Below are 23,500 nucleotides of genomic sequence, written 5' to 3'. Positions count from 1 at the left end.
AGTAAGTCTTTGCTGTCGTCCAGCATTCTGCTTTTGTTTACTTTGTAGCCAGTTCAGTTTTAGTTTCGTTCTGCATAGCCTTCCCTAAGCTTCAATGCCTTTTCTTAGCGGCACTCACCTTTTGTTTATTTTTGGTTTAAGCATTAGCCTCCCGCTGTTTCCGACATCTACAAAGCAATTAGCTACCGGCTTCCACCTACTGATATGGAAGAGTATTACACGGTTACTCTGCCGAGCTCTAGACAACACCGACACTCAACAACAACACATCATTTGCAGACGATAATTACTGATTTGCAAAAAATATTTTTAACCCAAATTAGATCATCTCCCACGGCACACCAGACTGTATCTCACGGCACACTAGTGTGGTTGAAAAACACTGCTCTAGATAATATGTATTGGATATGCTTTGGTGTACATTTTGCGTACGTTTTGCTCCACCGTCACTTTTATAACCTGTTTTTTGAGTCTGTCTGCAAGATGTTCGATTGTGGAAGCATTCCCAGATTGCAAATATAACAAACACACCCCAACCTCTATGGAATACAGAATGTATCTTTTGAAAGTGTACAGTGTTTAAATATACATCTTGAAGATGAACATATATATTTTCCAAAAACGGTCAAAAATTAACTACATTAAACATTAGATCAGGGATGTCAAACTCGTTTTCATTGAGGGCCACATTGAAGTTATGGTGGGCCGTTTTTAACAATGAGCAATATATGAATATACATGTGTATATATATATAATACATTAACAATATATTTTTTTACACAAGCTGCAGAAAAAAATATTTACATTTTACTTTAAAAACTGGCAGCTCAGTCACCACAATTTTACAGTAAAAGCAGTGTTTTTTTTTACAGCATATAAAAAAATTTAATAAATGGAATGGAATGGAAAAACAATACCATTGTTTTTAGCAGTAAAATTTGTGCAACAGAGCTGCCAGTTTTTGTTTTTTTTAACCGTAAAATCTTGTTGTTTTCATGTTTTTTTTGTTTGTTTTTTAATGTTTTAGTGTCCTATCGTATATGGAAAAAAAAGAGTACCAAAGAAGATTTTACGGTAAAAAACGGTAAAATCTATTGTAAATTTTATAGTTTACAATTTGATTGATAATTTGTTTTGAAATCATAAGTCAAGCAGATATTTAAGTACAGTATTTATTTGTATTTTAACAAAAAACATTTTTGAAATACATGATAATATGATATTTTGATTTTGATATAATTGAATTTTAAAAGATAGGCAATTGCATGCAGTACATGCTTTTTAATTTCAAAAGGGAAAGAACAAATATATTTAGTATGAAAAGATTAAGCATTTTATTAACGCATATTATTTCCAGGCTTTCGCGGGCCACATAAAATAATGTGGCGGGCCAGATTTGAGATTGGCACCTGTGCATTATATAGATTCACCCAGTCACAACATTAGGTACACATGCCCACCTTCTGAATCGAAACAGAGCTGTATAAAAAAGCTGCTTTTACCAGCAAGTCGCAACTTGGTGTTATGCTCATACCACAATTAGATGAAAATTATACTTTATCTAACCTTTCCTGTGTTTCGCCAAACTGTGCTGGCCTCTGATAGCTTTACTTAATGTTCAAAAAAGGTACCTTCACCTCACTGTGACGTCATAACGTATCCAGACTGCATCCAAAAGTGCGTGCAAGCTCACACTCAAATGCCTGAACCTTATGATTTGATGCTTTTTTTTCAGTATTATCATAGTCGTAATCAACTAGAGACATATTCACAAAATTATTCAAATATTAAAACATTTCAAGTCAAAGTATTGGTATCAGTATCTGTGATACTGTAATAGAACTGTATTTATTTGGTATACCAACATTTCCACTATCCCCCCTTACGTAATAAAACTCAGTGTGCTATTTAATGCTAACAACACTGCCATCAGTTGTCTTGCCAATGCAAAGTGGAGATGCATTCTGTACTTCATCTTCAACGCCGACAACACAGTTCCCCATGACATTGGTGAGCCTTGAAAGAAATGAGGAATGACGATGCCAACAACACAGAATGCTAACAACACAGATATCTTAACTGCAACTGTCAAGTGTGCCGGTCTTTTGGCAGAACAATCTACGTCTGTTGTTTCAGCACATCAAAGCTCAGTTCTAAATTAGAAGAATTAGCCGGGATATGACAACATATAAAGTTGTGTTCGTGTTGTAGTGGCCGGGTGATGGTCATTACAGTGATGCTTGGAGGATCCCCCGGGCTGCCGGTAATACCGTAATCCACATTAGAACACACTCAAGGTCACTATATATGAGTGTAAATGTGACTATATGGGTGTTATTTCATTTTATAAGGCTGTAATTATGTAAAAAAAAAAAAAAAAGTTTTTTCAATGCTGAACTATGAAAATATTCGATTTATTAAAAAATAACCCTACTTAATGGAATTACTGTTGCCACGGTCAGACCTGGAGCCAATTAGCCATGATAAATAAGGTCGCTTATGTCACGGCCCGGGTGCATGCCAATGCACACTCTCTTGTGCGCTCTGATGAGCGCACCTTCAAGAACACACTTCCAGGCGTGCGCCAGGCGCATGTCAGTCCTGCTGCAGCCGGCAGCTGCAATCAATCACCAGCAATCGGCGCACCTGTGGTTGATCAGAGGCTCTGCCTTCTTAAGCTGGTGCAGACCTGCGTTCCGGGCCAGAACGTAAACATCTTGGGGGCGGTATGGCGTAGTGGGTAGAGCGGCCGTGCCAGAAACCTGAGGGTTGCAGGTTCGCTCCCCGCCTCTTGACATCCAAATCGCTGCCGTTGTGTCCTTGGGCAGGACACTTCACCCTTGCCCCTGGTGCCGCTCACACTGGTGAATGAATGATGAATGATTGATAGGTGGTGGTCGGATGGGCCGTAGGCTGGCAGCCTCGCTTCCGTCAGTCTACCCCAGGGCAGCTGTGGCTACAAATGTAGCTTACCACCACCAGGTGTGAATTAATGATGGGTTCCCACTTCTCTTTGAGCACTTTGAGTATCTAATAATAGAAAAGCGTGATATAAAATCTAATCCATTATTATTATTATTATTATTCATCTGTTCCCATAGTAAGCATCCCGTCTCTGGCTTCCTTCCCGCATACTTGATTTCTCTCTGTGACTTCCCAGTTCACGTTGTCTAATGTCCGTTGTGTTCCCGGCAGTGCTTCCCCTGTTTCCCGTGATCGAGCTGTGTGCCTGGACTTCCCACTGGATTCCGGACTGCCTCCCTCGATTCTCGACCCTTGCTTGGACACGGACCTCCTACGCCTCGCTATATCCCCCGACAACCTGCCTGTCCCAGGGACATTCGAGCATGCCTTTCCCCTCCAGGACTTCCGCCTCTCGCTCAACATTTACGTTAACACTCAGCTAATCACCACACATAGTCTCACACACACACACACACACACACACACACACACACACACACACACACACACACACACACACACACACACACACACACACACACACTTTGGATTTGTCACACTCCATTCTCGAGTTGATTATATTATTATTGTTTGTTATTATATATACAGTGTATCTATATAATAAATCATAGAGTTAAATACTACACCCCCTTGTGGTCTGTGCCGTCTACTCCCCCCGCACACAACATCTTATACGTAATGACTTATTGTCAATATGTGAGTATACTGTATGAGGCATGCATATTTCTGCATATAAGTACAGGACTCACAAATTCTGACAAGGAGCTGATATGATTGAATACCCTGCAGGGAAAACAATCTATTCCACCAAAGGCAAATGTTGCAGCTCCACAAAAACATGAGACGACGCGCCTGCTACAAATGGTCACATGTATGCACGTCCAAAAAAGGCACAAATGCGGCACTCGCCCTCTTGGCAGAAGATCAGACGTAGGAGGACTGTAATCCCGCGTGGAGACTGAGAGCGAAGAAGGCAGCTAGCATCCCCTGACAACAGAGGAAACACAGTCAAAAAAACAAAAACAAAAACAAAGGCCGGGAATGGAACATTAGCGCAAAACAAATTCTGCCAGGAACAAGCTCTTGGAGGCCTTCAGTTGGGGAAAAAAAATGCAAGATCTGACTACAAAGAGCAGTGTATAAAAGGATGTGACTGGCAAAGGGAGCGAGGTGTGTACAGTACAGTATAGTACAGTATAATACTCGGATGAAGGAGGGCTTGAGAATTATGGATTAAGTCAAAATCAATATGATCCTGTTAGAAATGGGATATTCAAGATAAGCAAAAAGTGGTTTGCAAAACACCAAGTTGTATAAATAAATTATTACAATGGAGGAAAACACAGATATCAACGTCACATCAATCATTCATTCATTTTTTATACCACTCGTCCTCATTCGGGTCGCGGTGGAGCTGACATCGGGTGAGAGGTGACGTACATCTGGACTGTTCGCTCGTCATTGGCAAGGCACATACCGACCAACAATAAGTTCCTCTAGAATAGGGGTTGGCAAATCAAATTGTTGAAAGAGCCATATTGGACCAATAATAAACAAAACAAAAAATTAATCTGGAGCCAGAAAAAAATTATGAGCTTATATACGTAAGTGTTATAATGAAGACAACACATGATGTAAATGTCTATAATAGCTATATTAGCCTACTATCAAAATGACTATGTGTTGCAGGCTGACACAAATCTTCGTTGACAGAAGTGTTGTAATGTAATATTTATTCTGCACTTTTTTTTTACAACATTGGAAACATTAGTAAAACAGAGGCTTCTCATAGGGTTAGATAACTCCTGGAAATTACTGCCTTGGAATGGCCAAAGGTATAGATGTGTGTGTCCAAGTTCTTCTAATGGATTTATTACAATATTTGCAAGCTGGGTAATGTTTGCTGTGGAATAGAACAACATGGCACACAAACAACTATCTGAAATGCAGCCAATATTGCACACAGCTGATGTGTCATGAGACATGCAAATATAAATTAAATACACAGAGGACATAAGTGAAGGAAATTTAATTAGCTCAACTATACCTACAAACGAGGCATAATGATGCAATATTTAAAAGCAGCTGGCCTAAATAGCATGTTAGCATTGATTAGTTTCCTGTCATGCAGTGACCAAATATGCCTGATTAGCACTCCAACAAGTCAATAACATCAACAAAGTTCACCTTTGTGCATTCATGCACAGAATAAAAAGTTTGGTGGACAAAATGAGACAAAGGAGTGGTATAAAACACGTCTTTCTGTGGCAGCGTCCGACAAAGTTGTACAAACTATGGTGAGTTCAAGGACCTCAGAAATTAGTGTGACAAAACGGCGCTCGCCAAATCAGTGATGCATGTATAATATAAACAGTGGGATGTCTAACAATTAGGAAGGTTTGTGTCATGTTTGTTCTCCTACTGAAACCGTATTAAAACAAAATATATATTTTTTCGCTCATCTTTTTCTATTTTCACACATTTTTGAAAAAGCTCTAGGGCGGCGCTAAAGATGCGGCTTTACAGCCGCGGATTGCCGACCCCCGCTCTAAGAGTTCACACCGAATAAATTTCCATGCACTAAATTAGTCTGATTTCAGAATCTGAGGATTCTGCTCAAAATAAGCACCCTACAACCCATGGAAACACCTTAATCTGATCATGTTAGGCTTGTTAGACGAACACACCTCGATCATGCAATTGAAAACTAGATCTCTCGAGTGGGTGTAGGCTGCCATAGGGGACCCTCTGTATCGCGCATGCGCCAGTCTCTACACGCGGGCTATAAACCGGAAGAACATTCTATTTAATCAAAACAGACAACAACTGGAATGAAGAGGAGACTTGTATATTTGCTTCACAAATTAAAAGACCGGAACATTTTGAAGTGCATCGATGGTAGAAAAAAAAGAAACAGATTTATTTAAGAAGGTAGCTAAGGAACTTTATTTCATTCGGACTACCGAACGAACTACGAATGAGATGGAAGAGAATGAAGCGGGTATATTGCAAGGCAAAGAAGAAGGCGTACACGAACCTCTTCACGCTGCATTTGTGCACTCCAAAATGTGAAGTAAAGTGAAGTGTGAATTATATTTATATAGCGCTTTTCTCTAGTGACTCAAAGCGCTTTCACATAGTGAAAACCAATATCTAAGTTACATTTAAACCAGTGTGGGTGTCACTGGGAGCAGGTGGGTGAAGTGTCTTTCCCAAGGACACAACGGCAGTGACTAGGATGGCGGAAGCGGGGATCGAACCTCAAGTTGCTGGCACCGCCACTCTACCAACCGAGCTATACCTAAGCAATACCTCTGTATTCCACACAACTGGCAAGCTTGTACAGAACAATACCAACCTTTTATATGACGTGGTATGGGGGCACGAAAGCCCGTTTCCTTCGGATTTAAAACTCCTTCCGTCAATCCACAGAGCTTATTGACATTTAAAAGTTTTCTTTCTATTCTCTTTACGAAATATCCATCAAATCAACTCTCCCCACCAGTCCTTGCTTCGGACCCACATCCGCTCCAAGACATTCCTGGTAGTAGTGTCATGTTCAGAGTGACGTTTTGGTGAATTTACTGAGGAATTTGTAAAACTGAAACCATAGAAAAATCATGCCATTGTAAGTTAATAATACTAACAGACACTTGTAAACGTGTTAGCATATTAGCTAATGCTAACTATGTTTGAATACATTAAAATAGCACACCTGGTGGCAATTGCCAATTAGGCTACTATTTATACCTGCCCGCCCTCCAGTCAGTGCTGGAGGATTGTATGCTGTTAGCTGTTTGCGGTTTGTTGTCGCCTGGTTCTTCGTATCTTGTATCCTGTTTCCAGTTTTCCTGGTATCCTGTTTGCTGTATCCTGGTTCCTGTTTTCCTGCATTTTTACATTAAAGTCATATTTTCCTGCGCTACGCCTGTCATCTCTGCATCTTGGGGTTCGTCACAAGCAATTCCTGACAACGTTCCATGGCGTGACGTAAGAAGAAGCCATACGAGTAGAAACGCTATTGACGACTAGTGGAGGGAACATCACTTTTACTTCCGGTTCAAGGCACAAAACAGAAGGAAATACTGTAGACTTTCAACCCGCAGCATCTACAGTTAGCAAACTCGTCCAAGAGATGGCGCCGTAGCACAAACAATAACACAGCTGGCCAGTCTCTGTGTCGTTACTACTATGTAAGTTTATTGTAGACAAAACATCACGGCCGTTAGCGAAGAATGATCCATGGATAACCTACCTTCATTTGTGTAAGCCGCAGGGTTCAAAGCTTGGAAAAAAGGAGTGGCTTATAGTCTGGGAAATACAGAAATAACAATGAGCTCTGAAGATAAGCTTTTTAAAAGCCTACTGAAACCCACTACTACCGACCACGCAGTCTGATAGTTTATATATCAATGATGAAATCTTAACATTGCAACACATGCCAATACGGCCGGGTTAGATTAGTAAAGTGCAATTTTAAATTTCCCACGAAATATCCTGCTGAAAACGTCTCGGTATGATGACGTTTGCGCGTGACGTCACGGATTGTAGCGGACATTTTGGGACACCATTGTGGGCAGCTATTAAGTCGTCTGTTTTCATCGCAAAATTCCACAGTATTCTGGACATCTGTGTTGGTGAATCTTTTGCAATTTGTTTAATGAACAATGGAGATAGCAAAGAAGAAAGCTGTAGGTGGGAAGCGGTGTATTAGTGGCCGGCTGCAGCAACACAAACACGTAGCGGCTACGTCGTAGCCAGTGTTTCATTATTTACATTCCCGAACGATGACAGTCAAGCTTTACCATTGGCCTGTGGAGAACTGGGACAACAGAGACTCTTACCAGGAGGACTTTGAGTTGGATACGCGCTACCGTGAGTACGCAGCTGCGGCTTCCAAACATTTGATCGCTTGCCCGTACATGCGTGGCGCTATGTGCATGTCACGTACGTAACTTTGGGGAAATATATGTGCTGTATGAACTTTGGGGAAGTGAACGGTTCTTTGGGCTGTGGGATTGAGTGTGTTGTGCGGGTGTTTGAGTTGTATTGGCGGGTTATATGGACGGGAGGGAGGCGGTGTTTGTTATGTGGGATTAATTTGTGGCATATTAAATATAAGCCTGGTTGTGTTGTTGCTAATAGAGTATATATATGTCTTGTGTTTATCTACTGTTTTAGTCATTCCCAGCTGAATATCAGGTCCCACCCGCCTCTCAAAGCATCTTCACTATCTGAATCGTTTCCACTGCCCTCTAGTCCTTCACTCTCACTTTCCTCATCCACGAATCTTTCATCCTCGCTCAAATTAATGGGGCAATCGTCGCTTTCTCGGTCGGAATCGCTCTCGCTGCTTGTGTAAACAATGTGCAGATGTGAGGAGCTCCACAACCTGTGTTGTCACGCTACGTCCGGTACAGGCAAGGCTTTTTTTATCAGCGACCAAAAGTTGCGAACTTTATCGTCGATGTTCTCTACTAAATACTTTCAGCAAAAATATGGCAATATCACGAAATGATCAATTATGACACATAGAATGGATCTGCTATCCCCGTTTGAATAAGAAAATCTAATTTCGGTAGGCCTTTAAGTCTACTATGTGTAACATAAAACGTTTTCCAATTTCTGTTGAAATTCTTTGCTTTTGTATGTTAAGGTTACACGGGACAATCAAAACACTAATAACAAATTCACAAAACCACAAGTTGATTCAATATCAATAACAAAAAAAAGCCTTGAAACATTGAAACTTTTGCTGTAACTTTCTAAAAAGCTGCCTCAAATTCAGACCTTTTAAGTCATGACAATCATATCCTGCAAGGGACGTAACAACCAATGAGTTGCTAAACCAAGGACATGCAATCTTCTGAGCCACGTAGTCCAGCATTTCAAGGCTGTGGTAATGCCGCAAAAGTTTCAATGTGAACAGCTCGATGCTTGAGCAAGTTGGGGGGGGATCAAGGCAGGCAATAATTGCACGGCGAGTACGTGTGATTAAACCACGCTGAGTTGTATGTGTATCCGAAAGGGTTGTAGTGTGTACAAGGTGTGGATGTCTAATCATATACCTCCTTTTATTAGGAAAGTAATGTTCTGGTTTGAGTTCATGTAGAGTAAATGGACAAGAAATGTCTATTTTTAAACCACAACAGACATATTGAAATATCAGTGAGTTTTTTTTATTTCTTTACTTCTTATTTCCAGCCAATCCAGATAGATCTGTTTCAAGGCTAAATGTGACATTTCCCCAAGGAGACCACTTTTAGAAGAGTAATCCATTTTTTTGTCACAAACCACTGAGACCAAACACAATGAAAAGCACTCACTCATTGTCTTTCATCCTAATTAAGCCATCCATCACTGGCTGTCTGATGCGAGGGAAGAGTCACGGCAAAGGCATGATGAGACACCGGGACATGTCTTCCACCAAGCCTTAGAGTCATTAAAAAATTTAAAAAAGGTTAATGGATTGGGTAATAATTGTTGTCATTGCTCTATAACAAATATCAAAGCTAATTGAATGGCGAGACAACACATTTAGAGTACCTGCAGGATTCTGCAAATTATTTTTGTGATTCAATCAATCAATCAATCAATCAAATTTGATTTATATAGCCCTTAATCACAAGTGTCTCAAAGGGCTGCACAAACCACAACTACGTCCTCGGCTCAGATCCCACATCAGGGCAAGAAAAAACTCAACACAATGGGCATAATGAGAAACCTCAGAGAGGACCGCAGATGTGGGGACCCCACCTGGGTGACAGGTGCAATGGATGTGGACTCTCACACTATTAACTACTCCCCACATCTGCAGTCCCCTCCAAGGTTTCTCATTGTAGCCCATTGGGTTGAGTTTTTCCTTGCAATGATTTGTGGGATCTGAGCCGATGATGTCGTTGTGGCTTGTGCAGCCCTTTGAGACACTCGTGATTTAGGGCTATATGAATAAACTTTGATTGATAAACTTCTGTTGATTGGATCTAGTTAATAATGTGAGAGTCCAGTCCATAGTGAGGCCAGCAGGAGATCATCTTAAATGGACACAAGTCAGCAGTGCAGAGATGTCCCCAACTGATGCACAGAGCAGTAGTCCTCTGCGGTCCTCTCCAAGGTTTCTCATAGTCATTCACATCGACGTCCCACTGGGGTGAGTTTTTCCTTGCCCTTCTGTGGGCTCTGTACCGAGGATGTCGTTGTGGCTTGTGCAGCCCTTTGAGACACTTGTGATTTAGGGCTATATAAATAAACACTGATTGATTGATTGATAGTCCACCCCGGGTCCCGACTTTGAATAGCTATCGCGTCATCTGTGGTCACCTGATAACCTCTCTACGCAGGAGAGGGGGGCAGAGCAGAAAAGAAACGGCAGATCAACTGGTCTAAAAGGGGGGTCTTTTTAAAGGCTAGCGTATACAAATGAGTTTTAAGATGGTACTTAAATGCTTCTACTGAGGTAGCATCTCTAACTGTTACTGATAGGGCATTCCAGAGTACTGGAGCCCGAATAGAATACGCTCTATAGCCCACAGACTTGTTTAGACTTAAGTTAAAAAGTTACCACTGATAGTCACACACACTAAGTGTGGGGAAATTACCCTCTGCATTTGACCCATCCCCTTGTTGCACCCCCTGGGAGGGGAGGGGAGCAGTGAGCAGCAGCGGTGGCCGCGCTCAGGAATCATTTGGTGACATGGTTTGAACTCACGACCTACCAATCTCCAGGCGGACACTCTAACCACAAGGCCACTGAGCAGGTAAATGCTTCTACTGAGGTAGCATCTCTAACTGTTACTGGTATGCCATTCCAGAGTACTGGAGCCCGAATAGAAAACGCTCTACAGCCCGCAGACTTTTTTTGGGCTCTGGGAATCACTTATAAGCCGGAGTTCTTAGAACGCATATTTCTGACTGTTACATATGGTACAATACAATCAGCAAGATAGGATGGAGCTAGACCGTTTAGTATGTTATCCGTAAGTAGTAAAACCTTAAAGTCTCATCTTAAGTGCACAGGAAGCCAGTGCAGGTGAGTCAGTATAGGTATATATATATATATATATATATATATATATATATATATATATATATATATATATATATATATATATATATATATATATATATATATATATATATATATATATATATATAGGTATATATGTATATAGGTGTATAAAAGTATATACAGTATAGGCGTAATATGATTAAACTTTCTTGTTCTTGTCAAAAGTCTAGCAGCCGCATTTTGTACCAACTGTAATCTTTTAATGCTAGATATAGGGAGGCCCGAAAATAATATGTTACAGTAATCGAGACGAGACGTAACGAACGCATGAATAATGATCTCAGCGTCGCTGGTGGACAAAATGGAACACATTTTAGCGACATTACGGATATGATTGAAGGCCGTTTTAGTAACACTATGAATGTGTGACTCAAACGAGAGAGTTGGGTCGAAGATAATACCCAGAGTCTTTACCGAGTCGCTTTGTGTAATTGTTTGGTTGTCAAATGTTAAGGTGGTATTATTAAATAGGTGTCTGTGTCTAGCAAGACCGATAATCAGCCTTTCCGTTTTCTTTGTGTTTAGCTGCAAAAAGCTAGTGGACATCCATTGTTTAATTTCATGTAGACAATCTGGCGTGTTGGTCAGCTTTAGGGGCATGTAGAGTTGGGTGTCATCAGCATAACAGTGAAAGCTAACACCGTATTTGCGTGTGACGTCACCTACTTGATTGAATTAACTTGTGATTTTATGAATTTGTTATCGATGTTTAAAGTGTTCATTATAAACTTAACCTCAAAAAGTGCAGTAATTATGAAAAAAACATTGGAAAACACATACTGTATTGATGTTTTGCTTGTTTTATTTATAACCGCACAGACTTAAAAGTAGACACTAGATGGGGGTAAAAGCACATATTCAGAACTCATTGTCAAATTACATCATAACTAATAACACTTATAATTAATTACAATTAGTAGGGCTGTGAAAGTTAACCCGATCATAATGCAGTAAGTATACATTTCTTTAACGGTGATAAATCCGTAGCGTGAAAAAATGTAATGGCGTTCAGTTACTGTTGAACCACAAGCTCGAAAATAATGAGCGGGAATAGACAAAGGAAAGGGTACATTATGGAAATCCCAGCTCCAAAGCCATGACAAGTCGATCTGCCGACAAGACTATTCTATCTTTGATCGCTGTGAGACGACATCATTGGAGCGAAAGCTTGCTGGTGCACTTTTCCGCTTGTGAAGAGGTGGTAATTCACTTCCGCGTTTGGATTAAAGTGCATTGATAACATAAAATGTCGATTGTTACATATGGAATAAAAGCTCAGCAGAAGAAACAAGACAAAAAGAGAGGAAATGTAGAGTCACTTTTTAATCGTAGACTTTCACGTTGTCCAAACACATACCAATCACATACTTCTGGCTAACTACTATAACAAAATGAAACATTTGCTAACATTACGATCAAATATGTTTTGGAATGTAATCTGTGATATTTCTTATCTAAATAAATGTTTTCTGGCAGATTTAAATAAAGTGTATAATATTTTGTAACCTCTTCTGATTGATAGTACGCAATTACAGAATGTTTAGCAGCCTAAATATTAAACTTTAGAGAAGGTTAAAATGAGATATTAATACCATTGACTTGTACAACATGTAATGTACAGAATATCAGAAGCATTTATTCAGGTAGAAGTATCACATTTTTACATTACCAAACATCTCTGACTATGAAACTATGATTGTAACAATCCACATTTTGTGTTAGAAATGCGTGAAACTGGTCTCTGAACATGAAAGTGTAGCTTCTCCTCTGAATGCAAGTGCTCCTACAGCAGGAATACACAATTCTGTATTCCTTAAAAATCTTGCAAGACACCAACGCACTGCAGGTCATTTTTTTTAATTGGCATTAATAGCATGTTTATGTACGGTTTAATGTTGAGCTGTTTAAAAACAGCACAATGTTTTAAAAAAAAGAACATTTATTAAAGCATACTAATTGTCCCGTCATGGTAAACAAAACTTGAACATTATCTGTCTAGGGTACACTTATTAATGATGAAAAATATAAATCTTGCGATTATTCACAATTCATTTTTAATTAACTATGCGATGACATGTTTAAGTTGTTTGACAGCACTAAATAATACAGAAAGAAACACCACCAAAGGCTTCCTTATTGTCTGCCATTCATTTTTGTTCCATCAATGCGGCAGAACAATTTGAGCAATAAAGAGTTGTTATATTGTTACATGTTGCTGGTCCTGCTTTGTCCACACCAGTAATTCTCAAACTGTGGTACGGGTACCACTAGTGGTATACTGGCTCCATCTAATGGTACGCCAAATAATATTTTAATTAAGGGATTAGTGTTTTATTTTCAAATATTCAAACACAGTGTTACTGTTCAAACTGTGTGTAATGTACCAGTGGCCAAAATATGAAATATAGTTGTTAATTAAAACCACTGCCTTTTTTAAAAATTAATATTTAGGCCTACTATGCTCCTGTATTTTAATGTTGGTTTTTAGGGTGGTATTTGGAAAACCAAGTGTTTTCTGAGGTGGTACTAGGGTCTTATGGTATACCTGTATTAGTATAGTACCGCAATACTAATGAATCATATTCGGTACTATACCGCCTCTGAATAGTACCGGTCGATAATACCAAATACAGGAGCATATCTAGTTGATACTACTATGAATACGTCGATATTTTTTGGCATCACAACATCTTCTTTTGTTTTGGTTTTTATTTATATTATGTTTATACACTCAGGAAATATGTCCCTGGACACATGAGGACTTTCAATATGACCAATGTATTATCCTGTATCAACTTGGTATCGGATTGATACCAAATTTGTGGTATCATCCAAAACTAATGTAAAGTATCCAAACAACAGAAGAATAAGTGACTATTATTTTAACAGAAGTGTAGATAGAACATGTTAAAAGAGAAAATAACCAGATATTAACAGTAAATGAACAAGTAGATTAATAATTAATTTTCACCCACTTGTCCTTAATAATTTTGAAAAAATAATAGAATGGATTATTACAATATGTTACTGCATATGTCAGCAGCTAAATTAGGAGCCTGTGTTTGTTTACTTACTAATAAAAGACAAGTTGTCTTGTATGTTCACAATTTTATTTAAAGGCCTACTGAAATGAATTTTTTTTATTTAAACGGGGATAGCAGATCTATTCTATGTGTCATACTTGATCATTTCGCGATATTGCCATATTTTTGCTGAAAGGATTTAGTATAGAACAACGACGATAAAGATTGCAACTTTTGGTATCTGATAAAAAAAAGGCTTGCCCCTACCGGAAGTAGCGTGACGTAGTCAGTTGAACATATACGCAAAGTTCCCTATTGTTTACAATGATGGCCGCATGAAGTGAGAGAGATTCGGACCGAGAAAGCGACAATTTCCCCATTAATTTGAGCGAGGATGAAAGATTTGTGGATGAGTAAAGTGCAAGTGAAGGACTAGTGGGGAGTTGAAGCTATTCAGATAGGGAAGATGCTGTGAGAGCCGGGGGTGACCTGATATTCAGCTGGGAATGACTACAATAGTAAATAAACACAAGACATATATATACTCTATTAGCCACAACACAACCAGGCTTATATTTAATATGCCACAAATTAATCCTGCATAAAAACACCTGCGTGTTTGTTATGCTAGCTCCTAGCTCCTCTGCTAGCTCCTAGCTCCATAGAACACGCCAATACAATTCAAACACCTGATCAACACACACAATCACTCAGCCCAAAAGACCGTTTACCTAACCCAAGGTTCATAAAGCTTATATATTTTTAAAAAGTTACGTACGTGACGCGCACATACGGTCAAGTTATCGAATGTTTAGCAGCCAAGGCTGCATACTCACGGTACCTGATATTCAGCTGGGAATGACTACAACAGTAAATAAACACAAGACATATATATACTCTATTAGCCACAACACAACCAGGCTTATATTTAATATGCCACAAATTAATCCTGCATAATAACACCTGCGTGTTTGTTATGCTAGCTCCTAGCTCCTCTGCTAGCTCCTAGCTCCATAGAACACGCCAATACAATTCAAACACCTGATCAACACACACAATCACTCAGCCCAAAAGACCGTTCACCTAACCCAAGGTTCATAAAGCTTATATATTTTTAAAAAGTTACGTACGTGACGCGCACGTACGGTACGGTACGTGTTATGCTAGCTCCTAGCTCCTCTGCTAGCTCCTAGCTCCATAGAACACGCCAATACAATTCAAACACATGATCAACACACACAATCACTCAGCCCAAAAGACCGTTCACCTAACCCAAGGTTCATAAAGCTTATATATTTTAAAAAAGTTACGTACATACGCAAAAAAAAGCCAAAGCTGCATACTCACAGTAGCACGTCTGCGTCTTTGTCATCCAAATCAAAGTAATCCTGGTAAGAGTCTGTGTTGTCCCAGTTCTCTACAGGCGTCTGTGTATCCAAATCCAAAGTCCTCCTGGTTAGAGTCTCTGTTATCCGAGTTCTTCCATCTTGACTGCATCTTTCGGGAATGTAAACAAAGAAGCGCCGGCTGTGTACTGTTGTGGCTGACTACGTTCGAAAAATACGTCCATTTCGCACCGACAACTTTCTTCTTTGCTTGCTCGGCTTCCTTCTCCATAATGCAATGAACATGATTGAAACAGATTCACGAACACAGATGTCCAGAATACTGTGGAATTATGAAATGAAAACAGAGCTTTTTCGTATCGGCTTCAATGTGGAAGGCATACCCGTGTTCGCCGGGCTACGTCACACGCATACGTCATCCTCAGAGGCGTTTCGAACCGGAAGTTTAGCGGCAAATTTAAAATGTCACTTTATAAGTTAACCCGGCCGTATTGGCATGTGTTATAATGTTAAGATTTCATCATTGATATATAAACTATCAGACTGCGTGGTCGGTAGTAGTGGGTTTCAGTAGGCCTTTAAGGACAAACTTGCAATAAGAAACATATGTTTAATGTACCTTAAGATTTTTTGTTAAACTAAAGCCAACAATGCAATTTTTTTGTGGTTCCCTTTATTTAGAAAAGTATCGAAAAGTACCGAAAAGTATCGAAATAATTTTGGTACCGGTACCAAAATATTGGTATCGGGACAACACTAGGTGGTACTTGGTAAAAAAAAAAAGTTGAAGAACCACTGGTTAGACAGTGGACAAATTAGTCAAAATGTGCAGGGAAATTGGACAAAGTAGCAAAGTCATGCATAATTGTCAGGGATTGGTTGAATTTACGCGAATTGGCGTGATTGCAATATCATGAATATTCTAATAGGACTGTGCTTTCTGGATGCCAACTTTATCTGATTACCTTCATGCAAAAGTGGAAAGAAAAATGCTAGATCTTTATCTAAATGTGAAATAATTTCGTGTTAGTTCATCCCCTTTTTTTTTCACTTACCAGTGGTTTTTTTTGTATTTATTTTGACATTAACATGCGGAATAAAACCTAAAGTGTAATGGGACTACATACCCATCATGAACAAATCCAGGTTTATTTGCCGAACAAACCCATCCATGAGGTCGCACACAAGCAGTTACCCCTTCGTAGCAAAGCAAACAAATAGGTCAGGAAGGAAGCCCGAGGCCTGTGACATTACTTGTTTGGCCAAGCATCTTTGCCGTGTCAGTCAAGGCTGCAGTAAAACTCAATGGACACACCTTGACACGTTGTTGCTGGGGCACCAGAGATATTCCGTGCTGTTTTCCCAGGGGAGACAGCCTCAACTGTCCGTCACTGATCCCGTCAAAAGGCAAACCAGAATAGATTTGATTGCATGAAAGGTCTCGTGTTTGTCACCAATCCCAAACATTCCATCTCGTAGCCATGTTGAAACATGTCAAATGCCACTGTTTTTTTTTATTTTATTATTTATTTATTCCCTCTTAGCGAGTTCAACACGTCAAGGTGACACATGAGCCGAGCCTGTCAAGGCCTGAGTCACAATTCAACCATTCATGCTCTCCTTTCACACATGTCATCTGTCAGGCGCCATCATTGTGTCGCTCGCTGAAAATCATTGGCGGCAATTGAAGATAAGCACATAAGGTTGGTTACATCATTTACGGCAATGTCAAAACACAAAATCGTCAAAAACAAACATGACTTGATTTAGAAAATGTATCTTAACCTTTAACACGAGTGAGTGAGTTATTTTTTGCAATTGAAAGTCCATCTAACTCAGGGGTTGGCAACCCAAAATGTTGAAAAAGCCATATCGGACCAAAAATACAAAAAAAGCTGCAAAAAAATAAAATAGGTGTTATAATGAAGGCAACACATGATATAAGTGTCTATATTAGCTATATTAGCCTTCTATCAAAGGCTGAGACAAATCCACGTTGACAGAAATGTTGCATTTTAATTTTTATTCTACACATTTTTGCAACATTGGAAATCATTAGTAAAATGGAGGCTTCTCACAGGATGAGATAACTTCGGGAAATTACTGGCTCAGAATGGCCAAAGGTATAGATGTGTGTGTCCAGGTTTAAGGAAACGGCAGGCTGTCTTCTCCTAATGGATTTTTTTTGTACAATCTTTGCAAGCTGGGTTACGTTTGCTGTGGTCTGGAACAACATGGCACACCACTATGAGAAATGCAGCCAATATTACATACAGATAATGTGTCATGAGACATGCAAATATAAATTAAAATACACAGAGGACATAAGTGAAGGAAATTAAATGAGCTCAAAATACCTACAAACGAGGCGTAATGATGCAATATGTGCATACAGCTAGCCTAAATAGCATGTTAGCATTGATTAGCTTGCAGTCATGTATTGACCAAATATGCCTGATTAGCACTCCAGCAAATCAATAAAATCCACAAAGCTCACCTTTCTGCATTCACGCACAGCATAAAAGGTTTGGTGGACAAAACGAGACAAAGGAGTGGCATAAAAAACGTCTTTCTGTGGCAGCATCGGAGAAAGTTGTACATGTAAACAAACTATAATGAGTTCAAGGATCGCTGGGACAAAACAGTGTTTGCCAAATACTCTCATCAGTGAAGCATGTTTAATATAAAAAGAGGGATTCCTAACAATTAAGAAGGTTTGTGTCATGTTGGTTCTCCTACAGAAAATATATTATAACAAAAAATATATAGTTTTTCTTCATCTTTTTCCATTTTCACATATCTGAAATAGGTCCAGAGAGCCACTAGGGTGGCGATAAATGCGGCTCTAGTTGCTGACCCCCGATCTAACTGCTTGCCAATGTCTACTTACTGTATACTCAATGTCACATTAAAAGAACTGGGGCTACCAGGACAACGACAGATACACAGTTTTTTGAAGAAAGTAACAACATATTCGTTGATGACTGAATCTTGCTGCTTTCTATGTGAGCCAACTTACAGTCCCTTCATTTTCAGGCCAGAGAGCGCACCCACATAATATAATATAAATACCATGTAAATATAAGAATAAGCTGCGATTATTCATAATTTTATTTTGTACATGTATTGGCCTCACAAGTCTATGAGCTGCATGTGTACACATTAAAAACATACAATATTTATACAGGTGCCAACTTACAGTCCCGTCATTTTCAGGCCAGAGAGCGCACCCACATAATATAATATAAATACCATGTAAATATAATAATAAGCTGCGATTATTCACAATTTTATTTTGTACATGTATTGGCCTCACAAGTCTATGAGCTGCATGTGTACACATTAAAAACATACAATATTTATACAGGTGCCTGTGTTCATCCACAAATACAGTAGCCTACCAGAGTCTTCTTCTGTCTGTGGCGGTCCAACCATACAGGGCCCGTTGGTGGTGGTGAATATCCGTTCCGTGTGGCGGCTGTTTCCTCACCTTTGGCTTTGGGGCTGCGTCGTGTGCATTTTGTCATGTCTTTTCAGTCCACAATGGTTTTCCTTTTGGGATGTTTGTCCCACAAACTTTTATTTTAAAAGTTAGAGTTAAAGTACCACTGATAGTCACACACACCCTAGGTGTGGTAAAATTACCCTCTGCATTTGACCCCACCCCCTACGAGGTGATATGAACAGTGAGCAGCAGCGGTGGCCACGCCCGGGAATCATTTGTGGTGATTAAATTGACCCCCAATTCCAACCCTTGATGCTGAGTGCCAAGCAGTGAGGTAATGGGTCCCATTTTTATAGTCTTTGGTATGACTCGGCTGGGGTTTGAACGCTCTAACCACAAGGCCACTGAGCAGGCTCACAAAGTCACTGAGCAAGCTTTTGACAAAATTACCACATTTGGTAGACCACATAAAGATTTGTATTTATTTAATTATGGTTGTGATTCATATTGCTGTTTGGAGTCTAACTCTCCACCTGCATACAACTGCTAGCAAATCTGATTGCACAGTCAACCAATGTCACGTTAGCATGATATGGCAGAGCCAGAAAACCAATCAATGACCTATGGGCGGTCTAAAGGGACAGTAATACTCCTGAGAGGCCGTTTTCCGCTTTGCGCTAGTGTTTGACTTGTCTCCATTCAATAATAACATTATTTTCCCAGCAGGCACACGACATTGAAACAGCGTTGAGAACTTGTTGAATTAAGTCCTGACGTTGAGCAACTCAAACTTAACGTTGGAACAACAAGCTTTTTAACGACGTTTAGTCAATGTCTGGTTGACCATTGAAATTTGGTAATTTCCCAACCAACGACGTGGATCCAACGTTAGATATCATTGTTGTCTCAATTTAGGAATACAACTATTTTTGCAACATTGTTTGGAAGTCAGTTTTAAAGGACAAGTGTGTATTATCAACGTTGTATCAATGTCTTGTGCCCGCTCGGTTTGGACTTTAAAACAAAAAAATAAGGGGGAAAAAAATGACGTGCCTGCTTTGAAGGTTGTTGAACTACAGTAAGTTCTCTTGCAATAAAATGACATCAGAACATTTTCCATTTTTTAGAATTAACCTTGCAAAAATAAGCTACAGGAAGTTAAAGTCAAAACAAAAGCCCAAATTAATTATTTGATTTTTGAGTCCTCGCTTGTAAATTTTTGTTTTGCGCTACTTCAGAGATCATTGACATTTTTTTGTATTTTCTATAAAACTTTAGAAGCATTCAGGTGTAAATTATTCAGGGTCACACTGGCAACAACTCAGATGCTATTCACAGTAAAAGCCACTGTGCCATCACAAAGATTGTAAAGATTTTTTTCAAGGTTAAAATATTATCCATATACATTTTTTTTCTTAAAATATTCAATATTCTACTGGCCGTGCAACTTATACGAGCCCACACATCCCAATAATAGTGTTTTTCCTGTAGGAGTACATATTATATAGTGAGTTCCCTGCAGAAGTGCACTTCATCACACAATAGTGCGAGGTTGGCAACAGAACATATGACATATGACATTCACCCATCTGTGTCCTCACTGGCCACCGGGGTGAAACTTTACCATGTGAGTCGTTTTACTCAGTGCAGCACTGCACTTTTTGAGGAGTTTTGCCTATTGTTCACAATCATTATGAAAGACGTGCATTATAAATGTCAAATTAACGTAAATAAAAGTTTGCTTACAGCGGAGCCAATGGGGCTCCACTATTCCTCCCGTTAAATCCGATAAATAACCATTCAAAAGGCGCCAACAATACTAAATTTACATTTTGTGACTTAAATATTAACCAAGTATTAGTGATATTGTTATTATAAGCGCTAACGCAGACAAACTATTTATAGCGGCGATGTAATCATTAGGGATGTCCGATAATGGCTTTTTGCCGATATCCGATATTCCGATATTGTCCAACTCTTTGATTACCGGTTCCGATATCAACCGATACCTATATATACAGTCGTGGAATTAACACATTATTATGCCTAATTTAGACAACCAGGTATGGTGAAGATGAAGTCCTTTTTTTAAAAATTAATAAAATAAAATAAGATAAATAAATTAAAAACATTTTCTTGAATAAAAAAGAAAGTAAAACAATATAAAAACAGTTACATAGAAACTAGTAATTAATGAAAATTAGTAAAATTAACTGTTAAAGGTTAGTACTATTAGTGGACCAGCAGCACGCACAATCATGTGTGCTTACAGACTGTATCCCTTGCAGACTGTATTGATATATATTGATATATAATGTAGGAACCAGAATATTAATAACAGAAAGAAACAACACTTTTGTGTGAATGAGTGTGAATGAGTGTAAATGGGGGAGGGAGGTTTTTGGGGTTGGTGCACTAATTGTAAGTGTATCTTGTGTTTTTTATGTTGATTTAATTAAAAAAACAAAACAAAAAAAAAACAAACAAAAAAAAACAACCCGATACCGATAATAAAAAAAACGATACCGATAATTTCCGATATTACATTTTAAAGCATTTATCGGCCGATATTATCGGATATCTCTAGTAATCACTTCCGTGTCTCCCTATGTTTACATCATCGAGTGGTCTGCTGTTTCCTCACTTCCTTGCTCCCTGTAGATGTATTCTAAACCATGCCTCTCACCTGGACAGTAGATGGCTGAGTAGATAATCCGACAAGCTGGGACACTCTTACCTCCATTTAAGACCTGGAACTGGCGAAAACGACACCAAAAGCGTGTGTTCCCCTGGACTTTTACCCCGTTTCTTTGCGAGGATTATGAGACATTTTTCATCAAAATGGGAATATATGAACATTCTATCAGTCGGCATCCTAATGGCAGCAGACTTTGTACAGAAGGTGATGTTTTGTTATGTTTGTTGGCTCTCATAAAGTCTGCAGTAATCAGTGATGAAGAAAAAAACTAAGCGAACGCCTCCTTAAAATGATCAAAATACGTAAATGTTCAATGTTATTATAAAATTGCCTATTACTACATTACATACACTATATTGCCAAAAGTATTTGGCCACCTGCCTTCACTCACATATGAACTTGACGTGCCATCCCATTCCTAACCCATAGGGTTCAATATGATGTTGGTCCACCTTTTGCAGCTATTACAGCTTCAACTTTTCTGGGAAGGCTGTGTGTTTATAGGAATTTTCGACCATTCTTCCAAAAGCGCATTAGTGAGCTCACACACTGATGTTGGTCGAGAAGGCCTGGCTCTCAGTCTCCGTTCTAATTCATCCTGAAGGTGTAATATCGGGTTCAGGTCAGGACTCTGTGCAGGCCAGTCAATTTCATCCACACCAGACTCTGTCATCCATGTCTTTATGGACCTTGTCATGTTGGAAGAGGACGGGGCCCGCTCCAAACTGTTCCCCCAAGGTTGGGAGCATGTGTTTGGATGTTTTTTTTAGGGGCTTTAAAGGTAGACTTTAATGGCTGCCATAGGCTCCATTGTAAGTGGACTTGTAAACGAATTTAATGATTAAAATGCAAAAAATTAAAAAATAATAATCCGTCGTCATGTTTTACATAATGATTGTGAACGATAGGCGAAATTCCAAAATATGTGCAGTTCCTCTTTAAGGTGGCAACCTGTGCCTTCACTGATCTGGATACAAGATGTAAAAGAAGGACAAGCTCGGAGGCATAATCAAATTTTCAAGCAATCATCCGCATAGGTCAGGGACTAAAAGGGACTAACCGAGGGTTAGTGATTATTTCATTGCTCCATTACTGAACCAGTAATGGAGCAATTATTTAACCTCATGGTTTGTGTCATTTTCTGGGGAGGGAGAAGTTATCCCTCATTTTTACTTGACCGCACAAGAATGAATACATCAAGCAGTAGGCGGGTCCAGTGCCTTGCCGAAAGGTACGAGACACAAACTGGCGCCTGTCCAGCAACCACTTTGATTGCTACCATCAGTCTAGCTACTGTTGTTATTCAAAAACCACACACAGTGCATCACAGAGAGAGTGATTTTTCAAGCAATTTGACCCATTTTTAAAAAACTGCAATGATTCGTCTGTGGGCTGAAGTGAAATTCAATAATGTGGAGTGAGGTGGGGCAGCAACAAAGGGGCCGACCCGATAAATCTATGTGTGTATGGAGCCGCATGGTCAACAAATACACAAATACCTTTTGGTTGGTCATAGTAGAGTTATGTGCTCACGTCAGGGGTGTCCAAACTTTGGCATGCGGGATAAGAGCGGCCTGCAAGGCGACACGAGTTAGAGATCCCAAGTTTAATAAGGAAAATAACCCACAGGGGTGCCTCCAATTTAATTTTAAATATCAGACAATATATTTGCTGCAAGTTTGCTGACATTTTGTGGACCCTAATCCAGTTAACGACCATTGATTTTGTGTTGAAGAGTTCATAGCACAGCATTGATATGAATGACCCAATCCCGACAACCTTTCCCAATCGTGGCGCAAATAAACTAACACAAAAAGTCAACACAAGGTAGTCACGCATAACACAACCTGCTCACTGAACTTTTGTGGATGTTATAGAAGAAAATGTCCAAACACAACACAAATTTCAAAATTACACCCATTTAAATCCCCTGC

The sequence above is a fragment of the Entelurus aequoreus genome, linkage group LG01 (genome assembly GCF_033978785.1).
Source record: "Entelurus aequoreus isolate RoL-2023_Sb linkage group LG01, RoL_Eaeq_v1.1, whole genome shotgun sequence".
In the NCBI taxonomy this organism is placed as follows: Eukaryota; Metazoa; Chordata; class Actinopteri; order Syngnathiformes; family Syngnathidae; genus Entelurus; species Entelurus aequoreus.
The sequence above is the reverse complement of the archived record's forward strand: the minus strand, read 5'-3'. Positions refer to the sequence as shown.